Source organism: Eptesicus fuscus, unplaced genomic scaffold (genome assembly GCF_027574615.1).
Source record: "Eptesicus fuscus isolate TK198812 unplaced genomic scaffold, DD_ASM_mEF_20220401 scaffold_52, whole genome shotgun sequence".
NCBI classification, from domain to species: Eukaryota; Metazoa; Chordata; class Mammalia; order Chiroptera; family Vespertilionidae; genus Eptesicus; species Eptesicus fuscus.
In genome coordinates this window covers 486054-502035 of record NW_026557626.1, presented here as the reverse complement: position 1 = coordinate 502035, position 15982 = coordinate 486054, and the positions used below count along the sequence as shown (strand labels likewise).

The window sequence follows — 15982 nt, the reverse complement described above, 5'->3', positions numbered from 1 at the left end:
GAGATTGACAGCAATACAATCATAGTAGGAGACTTCAATACCCCACTATCACCATTGAACAAATCCTCTAAACAAAAAATCAGCAAAGAAACATCAATCCTAAATGACTCACTAGAACAGATGGAATTAATCGACATCTTCAGAACATTTCATCCCAAAGCCACAGAATATACATTCTTCTCAAGTGCACATGGGTCATTTTCAAAGATAGACCATATGTTAGGACATAGGCAAAGTCTCTCCAAATTCAAGAAGATAGAAATCATATCAAGTATCTTCTCAGATCACAGTGGCATAAAACTGGAAATCAACTACAATAAAAACAACCCAAAGAAATCAAACACTTGGAGACTAAACAGCATGCTATTAAACCATTACTAAACAGCATGCTATTAAACCATGCTAATATAAACCATTATATTAAACATATAATACCAAAGACATCAAAGAAGAAATAAAAAACATCATGGCAACAAATGACAATGAAAACACAACAATCCAAAATCTATGGGACACAGCGAAAGCAGTCCTGAGAGGGAAGTTCATAGCTCTACAAGCCTACTGCAAAAAACAAGAAACAATGGTAATAAATTACCTAACCCAACAACTCAAAGAGTTAGAGAGAGAGCAACAAGAAAAGCCCAGTGTAACTAGAAGGAAGGAAATAATAAAGATCAGAGCAGAGATAAACGACATAGAGACCAAAGAAACAATACAAAAGATCAACAAAACCAAGAGCTGGTTCTTTGAAAGGATAAACAAGATTGATGAACCTCTAGCCAGGCTCACCAAGAAGCAAAGAGAGAGGACCCAAATAAACAAAATCAGAAATGAAAGAGGTGAAATAACAACAGACCCTGATGAAATACACAGGATTGTTACAAAATACTACGAACAACTCTATTCCAACAAACTGGACAACCTGGAGTAAAGCGACATATTTCTAGAAAAATACAACCTTCCAAAACTCAATCAGGAAGAATCTAAACAGCTCAACAGGCCAGTAACTATGGAAGAAATTGAAGCAGTCATCAAAAAGCTTCCGGCAAACAAAAGCCCGGGGCCAGACGGCTTCACGGGAGAGTTTTACCAAACTTTCAAGGAAGAACTAAAACCTATCCTCCTCAGACTATTCCAAAAAATTCAAGAGGAAGGAACACTTCCAGGCTCCTTCTATGAAGCCAGCATCACCCTAATACCAAAACCAGATAAAGACAACACAATGAAAGAGAATTACAGGCCAATATCCCTCATGAACATAGATGCCAAAATCCTCAACAAAATTCTAGCAAATCGGCTCCAGCAGTACATCAGAAATATCATACACCAAACCAAGTAGGATTTATCCCAGGAATGCAAGGATGGTACAATATCCGCAAATCAATAAACGTGATACATCACATAAACAAATTGAGAGATAAAAGTCACATAGTCATATCAATAGATGCAGAAAAAGCATTTGACAAAATCCCACACCCTTTCTTGATAAAAACTCTCAACAAGGTGGGAATAGAAAGAGCATACCTCAACATAATAAAAGCTATATCTGATAAACCCACAGCAAACATCATACTCAATGGGCAAAAACTAAAACCATTTCCCCTAAGAACAGGAACAAGACAGGGATGCCCACTCTCACAACTCCTGTTTGACATAGTACTGGAAGTATTAGCTATCGCAATTAGGCAAGAAGAAGAAATAAGAGGCATCCAAATTGGAAAAGAAGAAGTGAAGCTGTCCTTATTTGCAGATGACATGATATGGTACATAAAAAACCCAAAAGATTGCATCAAAAAACTAATAGATTTAATAAATGAATTCGGCAATGTAGCGGGATACAAAATTATCGCCAAGTAATCGATGGCATTTCTATACACCAATAATGAACTTACAGAAAGAGAGACTAAAAAAGCAATCCCATTTACCATCGCACCAAAAAAATTAAGATACCTAGGAATAAACTTAACTAAGGAGGTAAAAGACCTATACGCAGAAAACTACAGGACACTGAAAAAAGAGATACAGGAAGACATAAACAGATGGAAGAATATACCATGTTCATGGATTGGTAGAATCAACATCATTAAAATGTCCATACTACCCAAAGCAATCTACAGATTCAATGCACTCCCCATCAAAATACCAACAGCATATTTCACAGACCTAGAAAGAATTCTCCAAAAATTCATCTGGAATGAAAAAAGACCCCGAATAGCCACAGCAATCCTGAGAAAGAAGAATAAAGTAGGTGGGATCTCAATACCAGATTTCAAGCTGTATTACAAAGCCACTGTTCTCAAAACAGCCTGGTACTGGCACAAGAACAGACATATTGATCAATGGAACAGAATAGAGAATCCAGATATCGACCCAAACCACTATGTTCAATTAATATTTGACAAAGGAGACATGAACATACAATGGAGTCAAGACAGTCTCTTCAATAAATGGTGTTGGGAAAACTGGACAGATACATGCAAAAAAATGAAACTAGATCACCACCTTATACCATACACAAAAATAAACTCAAAATGGATACAGGACTTAAACATAAGACGGGAAACCATAAAAATACTAGAGGAATCCACAGGCAGCAAAATCTCAGACATATGCCAAAAGAACTTCACTGACACTGCCCCTAGGGCAATGGAAGCTAAAGAGAAAATTAACAAATGGGACTACATCAAAATAAAAAGCTTTTTTACAGCAAAAGAAACCTTCAACAAAACAACAAGAAGGCCTACTGCATGGGAGAACATATTTGCAAATGGCATCACTGATAAAGGTTTAATCTCCAACATCTACAGGCAGCTTACACAACTTAATAAAAGGAAGATAAATGATCCAATAAAAAAATGGGCAACAGACCTAAACAGAATATTTTCAAAAGAAGAAAGAAGGAAGGCCAAGAGACACATGAAAACATGTTCAAAGTCACTTATTATCCGAGAGATGCAAATCAAAACAACAATGAGGTACCATCTCACACCTGTCAGAATGGCTATCATCAACAAATCAACAAACGACAAGTGTTGGCGAGGATGCGGAGAAAAAGGAACCCTCGTGCACTGCTGGTGGGAATGCAGACTGGTGCAGCCACTGTGGAGAACAGTATGGAATTTCCTCAAAAAACTGAAAATGGAACTCCCATTTGACCCAGTAATTCCACTCCTGGGAATATATCCGAAGAAACTAGAAACACCAATCAGAAAGGATATATGCACCACTATGTTCATAGCAGCAAAATTTACAATAGCTAAGATTTGGAAACAGCCTAGGTGCCCATCAGCAGATGACTTGATAAGAAAACTGTGGTACATCTACACAATGGAATACTATGCTGCCAAATAAAGAAGGAATTCTCATCATTTGTAGCAACCTGGATGGGATTGGAGAACATTATGCTAAGTGAAATAAGCCAGTCAATGAAAGAAAAATACCACATGATCTCACTCATTTATGTATAGTAAAGAACATTATAAACTGATGAACGAAAAGATAGATACAGAGACACTAAAGCATCAAACAGACTTTCAAATTACAGGGGGAAAGTTAGGGAGAGGTGGGGGAGATAAGAAATCAAACGAAGGACTTGTATACATGCATATAAGCATAAACAATGGACACAAAACTCTGGGGGGTGAGGGCATGTATGGGTGTGGGGTGTGGGGGGCAATGGTAAGATATGTACACATATAATACCTCAATAAAAAAAATGTCAAAAAAACCCCAAAAACTTCCTACATTCACTACACTCTTAGGGCTTTTCTCCACTGTGAACTCTGTGGTGTTGGATGAGGGTAAACCTGTGTGTAAATGACTTCCCACAGTCATTATGCTCATGGCTTTTCTCCAGTGTGAACTCTCCTGTGGATAGGGAGGTGATTATTGTGGGTAAAAGCTTTCCCACATTTGCTACACTCATAAGGTTCTCACCAGTGTGAACTCTCTGGTATGGAGTGACGGTACTGCTGTGATTGAAGGACATCCTGCAATCACAAGACTCATACAGCTTTTTTCCAGTGTGGACTTTGTTGTTGAATGAGTTTGGAGCTCAGGATGATGGACATCCCATGATCACTACACTCCTATGGCTATTCTACAGTGTAAACTCTTCTATGATGAATGTGGTTAAAGATTTCTCTAAAAGATTTCCCACATATGTTACACTTATAATTCACTTCATAAAGGTCAGTCTACTGAAGATCACAAAACAAGGAAGACCTCAAACAAAATGACACACACATGGCAAGCACCACATGGAAGAGAAGCAGGATTGTCAGATTATTTTTCTGCTAACATTGTTCAGCATGGTTTGTCTGTTGGTGACATGGAAAGCTGTGCTGAAATATGATTATGCCTCATTGCAAGTAATCCCTCTCTCTCTCTCTCTCTCTCTCTCTCTCTCTCTCTCTCTTTCTCTGTCTCTATCTCTCTGTTTATATATCTATCTCTATCTCTATATCGATATTCATATATATACTTACACAAAGGTATTATGCAAAGTGTGCCCTTGGGAATTCAAACAGGAGAACAATTGCTCAAAAGGACATGCACTGACCACCAGGGGATGGTGCAAACATGATAGGTGACCAATGGCAGCAGCAGGGCACTGAGGGAGCCAGGGAAGGAGGAGGCTGGCTGGTGGGGGGAACCATGCCGTGGCAGTACGCGTGCAGTGAGGGATGGAAGAGGTGGGGAAGCAGGAAATCTGATTGACCCTGATCACTAGCCAGGCCTAGGGATGCAAAAAACAAATTTCATGCGCCAGGCCTCTAGTATTCAATAAATTAGTAGCTGGTGTTAAAGAACTATTTAAGCTCCTATGTACATCTCATAACACATGTACAGGTGAATGTTAGAGAATACTGAAGACAAAGCAATGCAGAGGAAGAGGTGATGCAAAAAGTCCACACAGGTGAAGGTATCAAAAACCAGGAGGTCACAGGTGAAATGACAAGTCAGGACAGTGTCAAGTATGGCAGAGAAAAGGGAGAAATATGCTATTGCCCATGGTACTTGCACCTAAACACTATTGGAAATGAGCAGGTGCTTCGTATCAACTAAACATCACCCTTATACCATATCTAGCCCACATTTGCAACTCAACAGGACCAGGCCTCTTCAGAGACCATCCTGCATGTTCATCTTGTAAAAAAATCAGGGTTCATCCTGTATATTTCTCTCTACAAGTATGTACAACAGAAATATTCCAAGTATTAATGAAAGATGACAGAGATGGGCAGCCAGCACTGGCCTAGAGCCATTAAGCTTGCAATCGTATTTTAGGCAGATAATATTAGAAACAACGTTAGTGTGATCTTTTAAGAGCAGCTCAAGGTTCATGGAAGTAAAGACCATAACCTGGCACAGGCAGTCACCAAAGACCTTTGCCTAGAGGAAGAAAGTAGAAATGGAAGCCATGGATCTGGACATAGTCACCCTGCCAGGGAGAGGAATAGCAGGTGGGACCCATTATGCTGTCCTCCAAGCTGGGACTTGTTTGCAACTTTGCCAGCAGGTCAGTCCGAGGCTTACACTGACCTGTGTAAGGGTGGTGTTTAGATGATACGTATGACTGCTTCCTACAGTAGAGTGAGTGTCAAGAACATAGGGCAGGAAGAGATGTCGGCCATACAGGGAGTGTGAGTGATTTGATACTGATCTTATCAGGCAATACCTGTGTAGTCCCTCAGATTGTTCCTCAAAGACACCAAATATATTGCGTCAAACTTCACCTTTACAAGCACAATCCCAGAATGCTGAAGCCATAGCTTTCTATTACCTGCTGCACATAGTTCTTTGAACAACACTTCTCTCACATTGCTTCTTTCCTGGAGGCACAACTTCAAAGGTAACACAAATTTGCATTGGCGAAGACAGGTTGTTTCTTAATCACCTTATTTTCCAAATTTATAGATTAGCAACTCCATAATCTATTTCTCTCTTACCTTTCTCCCTTACCCATGACCATGGAGAATTTCAAGCCTGGGGAACACTGATGTATAATATCTCATTCTTAACCATCAGTGTGTCACCCCCAACTACAAAAGGCAGGTGGGTACATAAATGTCATTCAACCCCTGAACATGGCAGGTAGCACCAAAACATCACTCTTTCCAGGCATTATCCAAAAATCACCCTTATTTTATCGTCTAGACTCCACCAGTAATGGACTCTCCATACTTTCACTTTTATGCCAATATCACGGTGCTCTGGCCATGAAGTCACACTCCCTCTCCAAGTGCTCATCACTCTTTCTGCCACACCTCTCTCACACCTGCACTGCTACAGTCCCGCCACCTGTAATCATCTCCTCACCCTTCTACTTATTATTCAGCATGTGTGGTGCAGAGAATGCTTGCCAAATTCCAACAGAATCAAGTACTGCCCAGACTCTGATAGTCCACACTCACAGAGGCAGCCTTGGAGTCTTGCTCTGAGGGCCTCTCTCCATGACTGTTTTTCCCTTAAATCTAACCTATGAAGAACCACAGTCAGATCTCAGATACTCAGACCTCCCCTCCCCTGGTGCTGCAGGGTTCAATGGGGTCAGGCAGAAAGAACGCTGTGAGCAGAGAGGACTCTGGGAGGCGCAGAGGCCCCAATCCCGGCCTGATGGTGCTCAAGAAGCCTCAGACACACCCTGCACAGCAAGGACGCTGCCTCCTAGTCCTCTCTTACTTACCACGAGTGGGCTGACGCCTGTGAGTCCTGGAAGAAACTGAAGAGGTCAAAATGCCCGCCAGGAGGAGGAAGGCGGAAGTCCCGCCCTAACCGGATGCACTGACACAAAGTGTCCTTTAGCTCCGCCTATGTGGTCACATTCTTTTGTGGGTAATGTAGTTTTCTCAAACGCCAAGGGGAGGGCTAGCATCCTAGCCAATGACATTGGTGAATAAAGGTGATGTGGTTCAGCAAGTGCCCCTGGGGAAGGACAAGATGGGGCCAAAGGCCTGGTTAACTGGGATAGATTCACTGACCTTCTAGGAGAGGGGTGTGGGGAGAACCGAAGAGAACCCCAAGGAATATATGCACAGGCGAAAATGGGAGACATCTGTAATACTATCAAGGATCAAAAAGACATATTAAATTTTTTAAAAATATATAATATAGCCGAAACCGGTTTGGCTCAGTGGATAAGAGCATCGGCCTGCGGACTGAAGGATCCCGGTTCGATTCCGGTCAAGGGCATGTACCTTGGTTGCGGGCACATCCCCAGTAGGGGGTGTGCAGGAGGCAGCTGATCGATGTTTCTCTCTCATCGATGTTTCTGACTCTCTATCCCTCTCCCTTCCTCTCTGTAAAAAATCAATAAAATATATTAAAAAATATATATATATGTATATATATATATGTGTGTGTGTGTATGTGTGTATATATATATATATCATATATAGCCCAGCTGGTGTGGCTCAATGGTTGAGCACTGATCTATGACCCATGAGGTCCTGGTTGTATTCCTGGTTACGGAACATATAAATCGAGAAAATTCCTCCATGGTGGGGCCCAGAATTTGAGAGACATTTTCCTCTGGACCTGCGCGTAATAAATGTAATTCCATCTCTAAGTGTTGCTTGGTTCCTCTCCCGTTTTCTGTAACTGTACTGGCACCTTCCTGGGCCCTCAGCCTGAAGCAGGGCCTTGCTTCTTCCCTCATCAGAAGCGCAGGGGCAGATGTTCGGCTCCCTTGGGACCACGGTCCCTTCACCAGGGGCATATTTTATCGCCTTTTATTTTTTTATTTTTATTTTTTTTAATATATATTTTATTGATTTTTCACAGAGAGGAAGGGAGAGGGACAGAGAGCTAGAAACATCGATGAGAGAGAGACATAGACCAGCTGCCTCCTGCACACCCCCCACCGGGGGATATGCCCGCAACCAAGGTACATGCCCTTGACCGGAATCGAACCTGGGACCTTCCAGTCCGCAGACCGAAGCTCTCTCCACTGAGCCAAACCGGTTTTGGCTCATCACCTTTTAGATAGCTTACCATGCTCAGGGGCTGCTGTTGTGGGTGTTAGATTTTCCAGGGCAATGAAGAAAGAGACACGGGCTGGGTGCTCCCTGATTTCGCTGAGACACTTGAACCACCCATGTTGCTCCCATGCATGGCTTCTGCCATTGGTTCACTCTCCCAGCATCTGGAGATGACACAAAAAATCCATCCTATTCCAGAAAATTCAGAGGCAAATGAAGCCCTGAGCCCCCTGCCCTCCCCCCCAGGACTCTGACCAAGGAAGCCAGGGAACAGATCTGGTATTTACATGAAGAATTTCCAGAGTCCTGGTCAGTTCCCAGATTGTCTGAAGGCTTGGATGTTAGCTCTGATGAAGGGTTTTAAACAGCAAGTTTGTGCCCACATTGGAGAAAAAACTGAAGCAGGATCAAAAGGTCCATTAGAAAGCTGGACTTGCCCACTCGCTCCGCCAGCTTCCAGGCCCTGGGGATGCCTGGGAGCTGCTTTCTTCAGGCCGACCTGTGTCAGGAGCTGAAGCCTCATCCCAAGGCCATGGTCACAGCACAGCTTTGAGGGTGACAGAACCGAATACTCAGAGTACAAACACACTGAGGAGACAGAAGGGAAGGAATAAAGGAGTCCAGAGCCTGGAAAAGGAAAGCTTTGTGCCTGTTGCTGCAGCCCAAGGTCAGCACAGAGAGCTGCAGAAGTACTCCACCAGTGGGTGTGAGGGCAACAGAGGCACTGACAGTGATGGAATGCCAAGTGCAAAGGAGCTGGAAGCATTGAAGGCAAGAGAACTGGGTGAGCAGAACTTCAGCAGCAAGGTAGTGCAGAGGGGGCGAGAGTTCTTTGACGACAACAGGAACGTCCTGTACAGAATTTGAACTGGAGCCTGGCTGGTGGAGGTTTCATGTAAAACACAGCTGAGCGAGCATATTGGAGCTGCCTGGATTTCTGTGTGTGGATTGTCCACCTTGGAAATGATGAGCCTGAAAATGGAAGGAGCCGCTTGTATCTCAATCTGACAAGGAACAGTGAACTTCACAGGGCAGATGTGTATGCGGGCAGCGTGAATAACAGGCTGGGTGTAGTCTATCTCCCGGAGCACGACTCCTGGTCAGACCATGTGGATATTCAGTACTCACCCTTATTTTTTTTATTTTAATTTCTTTATTGATTAAGGTGTCACATATTTGTCCTCATCCCCCCATTCCCATCCCACACCCCTCCCCACGGATGCCCCAACCCCCTGTTGAACTTAACCGTTGGATAGGCTCATATGCATGCACACAAGTCCTTTGGTTGATCTCTCCCCCCTCCCCTCAACCTCCCCTATCCTCCCTCTGAGGCCCGATAGTCCGATCGATGCCTCCTTGTTTCTGGTTCTGTTCTTGTTCATCAGTCTATGTTGCTCATCATTTCCCCTAGATGAGCGAGATCATGTGTCACTAGAGATATACTTATAAGAACTGAATGTGAGATGAGCAATAATAGTTATGCTGACAGGCAAATGAATCAGTCTGTAGTGAGTTTCTTTCTGGACCAACAGTTCTTTTGAGACCCAATTTCAATGTCCACCAGTTCCTTATGTGTACATGTCAGCACTGACCCCTCAGCTCTGGATGGTGGACAAATGGTGGTAACGGAGGTCCGACTCCCTCTGGTTTGGTCTCGGCCGGACCCAGGGGCACGGCTTCACCCGGACTCAGGGGCACGTGGCCTCACCCAGACCCAGGGGCGCATGGCCTCTCCCAGACCCACGGGCGCGTGGCCTCACCCGGAGCTAGGTGCGCGCAGCCTCACCCGTACCCGGGACCCAGCCTCACCTGGATCCAGGAACACATGGCCTCACCTGGACCAGGGGGCGCGTGGCCTCTCCCAGACCCAGGGGCGCGTGGCCTCACCCGGACCGAGGTGCCCGAGGCCTCACCGGGATCCAGGGACACATGGCCTCACCCGGACCCGGGGGCGCGTGGCCTCTCCCAGACCCAGGGGCACGTGGCCTCTCCCAGAACCAGGGGCACGTGGCCTCACCTGGAGCCAGGTGCGTGAGGCCTCACCCGGACCCGGGACCCAGCCTCACCCGGATCCAGGGACACATGGCCTCACCCGGACCCGGGGGCGCGTGGCCTCTCCCAGACCCAGGGACGCGTGGCCTCACCCGGACCTAGGTGCGCGAGGCCTCACCCGGATCCAGGGACACATGGCCTCACCTGGACCCGGGGGCACGAGTACTCACCCTTCTTGCTTAGGCTTTTTATGTGTCAAAACCAGCCTTTGTCCCATATGTTAGGAGTTTGTTGTCTTTACAATATGTGTATGGGAGGAATTGAAAAGTGTTGCTTCCTACATTGTTTACTTCTTGTTTAATGAACACTAACAGTTCTAGAGCTGCTTAGTCAATTGGTTGTATTCATTTTGTGCAAAGTAAAGTGAAATGCAGCAAAAAATAAACTATGTACATATATGCATAGTCGATGGACATAGACAATAATGTGATGAGTGCCTAGAAATGGTGGGGGCAGGGTAGAGGGAGGCAAAGGGGTATGAGGATGGGGGAAATTGGTTCTATTTGTAATAGAGCCTACAAAAAAAAAATTTGCCCACATGGCATGGCTCAGTGGTTGGGCATGGACCCATGAAACAAGGTATCTCTAGTTGGATTCCAAGTCAGGGCACTTGCCTAGGTTGGGAAGCTCCATCCCTGTAGGGGGCATGCAGGAGACAGCTGATCAATGATTCTCCTTATGATGTTTCTCTGTCTCGCTCTCTCTCTGAAAAAACAATGAAAAAAAAAAGAAGAGAGTTAAAATTGATTTGATTCAACAACACCAATTTGAGTGAAGACCATCACGTTTTCTCCCAGGTCCGCTAAGCAAAATCATGCCTTGGTCTGTTTTGTAGAAGATGTCCCAGGCATACCTGTGTTCATGAACAGGAAGCCGCAGGAGTAGGTCAGCCTCACCTTGGATTGTAGTGTTAGAGTTCATTACTTCATGTTTGAAAAGATTTCACTGCACAAGTTCAGAAGATTTTGAGGGTACATTAATTGAAACTGGGGATAATGAAAAAACGTAGGCCTTATGATAGAACAGGAAGCAGCAGAGAGATAGAACAGGAAACAGCTGGCTCCTTTGACTCTCTAGAAACATTGTGGGAAATAAATGAGCCAAAGCGAGGCTGCTGTTCGCTCACTGGGCATTCAGAGGAAAGGAGGCCTTGAGCGCAGAGTCCGGGGATAGGCCAGGACGAGCTGACACTGCTCATTGCTAATCTGGTTGTAGGTTGCGTGGCAACCCTGAAAATCTTAGGAGAGCCGGGCAAGAGTGGTTTAGTGATTGTTAACCTATGTCCCTGCAGGTCACTGATCAATTCCTGGTCAGGACACATGCTCAGGTGGTGGACTGGATTCATATTGTGGTGCATGCAGGAGGCAGCCTATCCGTGATTCTCTCTCATCATTCATCTTTCTCTCTCGCTCTATCCCCTTCCCCTTCCTCACTGAAATCAATAAAAATATAGTTTTGAATGTATATTTTAAATCAATTACACTTACATCAAAGTTTACAAAATAATTAAAACTTGCCACTTTCCATTATTTTACTATTTTATTATGAATGTTCTTGAGTATATTTGTTCCTAATGCACCAGCATGTTGGAAATAAAATATAATGAAATGCTACTGAAATATGCTAATCGACCCATGTTCTGTTCCAAAATTTTGTCATTTTGAAACTAATCATGATGAGAGTATTTACCACCAGGATTAAATGGTGGAGAATATTATCAACATAGATTTAACTTAAAAGTGTATCATGCAAGTGGGCATTAAATTGTGCATAAGATAAAATGTGAGAAAAACAATTTTCCTTCCAGTATTGAAAACATACTGTATAGTTCCAAATGGAAAAGAAACCAATTGAGTCCCTAAGGAATGGGTGAAGTGAATAGAAATGTCTTAGATGCTGAACTGCCCTCCTATTGGGTAATCCTAAATTCATTTTAAAAATTGAAAAAGTGAGTGCTCAGTGCACCTTTGAGCCTGGCGACTTCCCATTGATCAGATCCTAGGACTTGCCTCACAGCATGGCTCCCAAACGCAAGTCCTAGCTCCCACCTCAAACAAAGAAACCGAAACTGGCTCCAGCCCCCAAGCAGGAGAAGAAGCTGACCCCTCAGGATGTGGTGAAGGGAGTAAAAGAGCAGCAAGAAGCTGTGAAGGAAAGAAGCCGCCTGCTAACCTGACAAGCTCAGGGGAGGCCTGTGTGGCAGTCTTGAAAACTCAGAGACCTAAAATAACCACAAAAGATGGTCTGAAAATTAAATATTTAACTACAAACAGGTTATAGTGGGCAGTCATTCCTAAGCTGATATTTTCCCTGACAAAGATCAACTTAGATCTTTTCTGAGCCCATTTGCCTTTTTTCCTCTAAGATAACATATCTGTGAGATGTCTGGATAACTTGTTAACTTCCTCTTTCGCTGGAGCCCCTGGGGCACAACCAAATGTGGTGGGCCCCAGGACAGATGCCTCAAATTCCTTCATTATCATGTTAATTGTTCCTGTACCCACCTAAGTATGTGTCCATCATTTGACTTTTTATCCAATCCCAGGGGTTTCCCACAGTTTGACTTTATCCCACCTCCTTAATCCATCACCAATGAATTTCATGTAGCCCACCTGTGTCCCTCCTTTGATGGCAATGTATATATACAGATGTAACCCGCCATTCTTTGGAGAATTATCTCAATTCATTGAGGTTCTGCTTCCCGGCATATGTCCACAGTTTGGCTCAAATAAACTCACTACAATTCTTTAGAGGTTTCAATGGTTTTTTTCGTTAACAAAGCTATTGAACATATTGATGAAGTACAAAATGAAATAGACAACTTAATGAACAAGCCAGTGAGGAGATTTTGAAAGCAGAACAGAAATATTACAAACTCCGGCAACCATTTTTTCAGAAGAGGTCAGAATTGATCGCCAAAATCCCAAATTTTGGGGTAACAACATTTGTCATCCACAACTGTCTGCACTGCTTGGGGAAGAGAATGAAGAGGCGCTGCATTATTTGACAAGAGTTGAAGTGAGAGAATTTAAAGATATTAAATCAGGTTACAGAATAGATTTTTATTTTGATGAAAATCCTTACTTCGAAAATAAAGTTCTCTCCAAAGAGTTTCATTTGAATGAGAGTGGTGATCCATCTTCAAAGTTCACTGACATCAAATGGAAATCTGGAAAGGATATGATGAAACGCTCAAGTCAAACACAGAATAAAGCCAGCAGGAAGAGACAGCATGAGGAACCAGAGAGCTTCTTGACCAGGTTTACTGACCATTCTGTTGCAGGTGCAGATGAGTTGGGAGAAGTCATCAAAGGTGACATTTGGCCAAATCCTTTACAGTACTACTTGGTTCCTGACATGGATGATGAAGAAGGGGAAGGAGAAGAAGATGATGATGATGATGAGAAGAAGAGAAAGGGTTGGAAGATATTGATGAAGAAGGGGTGAGGATGAAGTTAAATAAGATGAAGATGATGATGAGGGGAAGAAGGAGAGGAAGATAAAGGAGAAGATGACTAATGAACACTGATGGATTCCAACCTTTTTTAATTTTCTCCAGTCCCTGGGAGCAAGTTGCGTCTTTTTTTTTTCTTCTTTTTGTTTTTTTTTCCCTCTTGTGCTCAGTCAGCCTGTTTTTTTTTTTTTAAATATATTTTTATTGATTTTCCACAGAGAAGAAGGGAGAGGGATAGAGAGCTAGAAACATCGATGAGAGAGAAACATCGACCAGCTGTCTCCTGCACACCCCTCACCGGGAATGTGCCCGCAACCAATGTACATGCCCTTGACCGGAATCGAACCTGGGACCTTTCAGTTCGCAGACCGACGCTCTATCCACTGAGCCAAACAGGTTTCGGCAGTAGCCCTGTTTTTTTTTTGTTTTTTTTTAATTTCTTTATTGATTAAGGTGTCACATATTTGTCCTCATCCCCCCATTCCCATCCCACACCCCTTCCCACACATGCCTCAACCCCCTGTTGAACTTAATCGTTGGATAGGCTCATATGCATGCACACAAGTCCTTTGGTTGAACTCTCCCCCTCCCCCAACCCTCCCCTATCCTCCCTCTGAGGCCCGATAGTCCCATCGATGCCTCCTTGTTTCTGGTTCTGTTCTTGTTCCTCAGTCTATGTTGTTCATCATTTCCCCTAGATGAGCGAGATCATATGTCACTAGATATATACTTATAAGAACTGAATGTGAGATGAGCAATAATAGTTATGCTGACAGGCAAATGAATCAGTCTGTAGTGAGTTTCTTTCTGGACCAACAGTTCTTTTGAGACCCAATTTCAATGTCCACCAGTTCCTTATGTGTACATGTCAGCACTGACCCCTCAGCTCTGGAAGGTGGGCAAATGGTGGTAACGGAGGTCCGACTCCCTCTGGTTTGGTCTCGGCTGGACCCAGGGGCACAGCTTCACCCGGACTAAGGGGCACATGGCCTCACCCATACCCAAGGGGCCCGTGGCCTCACCAGGGCCCGGGACCCAGCCTCACCCGGATGGATCCAGGGGCACACGGCCTCACCCAGACCCAGGATCCGGCCTCACCCGTACCCAGGGGCGCAAGACCTCACCCGGGCCCAGGGGCACATGGCCTCACCCGGGCCCAGGGACCCAGCCTCATCCGGGTCCAGTGGCGCGTGGTCTCACCCGAACCCATGGGTGCGTGGCCTCACCCGGGCCCAGGGACCCAGCCACACCCGGGTCCAGGGGCGCGTGGCCTCTCCCAGACCCAGGGGCGCGTGGCCTCACCCGGGCCTAGGTGCGCGAGGCCTCACCCGGATCCAGGGACACATGGCCTCAACCGGACCCAGGGGCGCGTGGCCTCTCCCAGACCCAGGGGCACGTGGCCTCACCCGAACCTAGGTGCGAGAGGCCTCACCCGGATCCAGGGACACATGGCCTCACCCGGAACCAGGGGCGCGTGGCCTCTCCCAAACGCAGGGGCACGTGGCCTCACCCGGACCTAGGTGCGCGAGGCCTCACCCGGATCCAGGGACACATGGCCTCACCCGGACCCAGGGGCGTGTGGCCTCTCCCAGACCCAGGGGCACGTGGCCTCACCCAGACCTAGGTGCGCGAGGCCTCACCCGGATCCAGGGACACATGGCCTCACCTGGACCCAGGGGCGCTTGGCCTCTCCCAGACCCAGGGGCGCGTGGCCTCACTCGGACCTAGGCGCGCGAGGCCTCACCCGGATCCAGGGACACATGGCCTCACCCGGACCCGGGGGCGCGTGGCCTCTCCCAGACCCAGGGGCACGTGGCCTCACCCGGGCCTAGGTGTGTGAGGCCTCAACTGGATCTAGGGACACATGGCCTCACACGGACCCAGGGGCGCGCGGCCTCCCCCAGACCCAGGGGCGCGTGGCCTCACCCGGGCACGGGACCCAGCGTTATCCGGGTCCAGGGGCACATGGCCTCACCCGGACCCGGAATCCGGCCTCACCCGGACCCAGGGCACGTGGCCTCACCCAGACCCAGGGACGTGAGGCCTCACCTAGACCCAGAGGCGTGTGACCACACCCGAGCCAAGAGGCGCGCAACCCCGCCCACACCCGGGTCCCAGCGGGGCCCCGTCCTCCCGATCCCAATTCCTGCCGGTCAACCCCCCCTCAGCAATTCCCCTGGCCATCCTCCCAGAGCTCCAGGATGGCCGCTACAGAACTCGTCGGGTGGCGGCTCGGCGAAGCTCCGGTGCGCCCGAGGCACGGCGGCGGGCCGGTCCGGCGTCGCTGCGTCGGCCCTTGGGTCCACAGCGGTGGCCGGTCGCCGAGCATGCGCACCTGGCTGCTTCCGGGGCATTGAGATTCTTGAAGGACTCGGAGGTCAGCAAGCGCGGAGTCTCCCACCCCATGTCTCATAGGGGCTCGTCTGTCCGTGCCCGGCAGCCAGTGGAGCCGTCCCCTCAGCCAGAGACCGCCGGGGGAACTGCGCCGAGCACG

General features: G+C 46.4%; 2 pseudogenes; both read left to right on the top strand.

The window, feature by feature from the left end:
* Positions 1–8162: 8162 nt before the first annotated feature.
* On the top strand, positions 8163–8992 carry LOC103304691 (neugrin-like; annotated as a pseudogene).
* A 3059-nt stretch (positions 8993–12051) lies between these two features.
* Positions 12052–13635, top strand: LOC103304304 (protein SET-like; annotated as a pseudogene).
* Positions 13636–15982: the final 2347 nt, after the last annotated feature.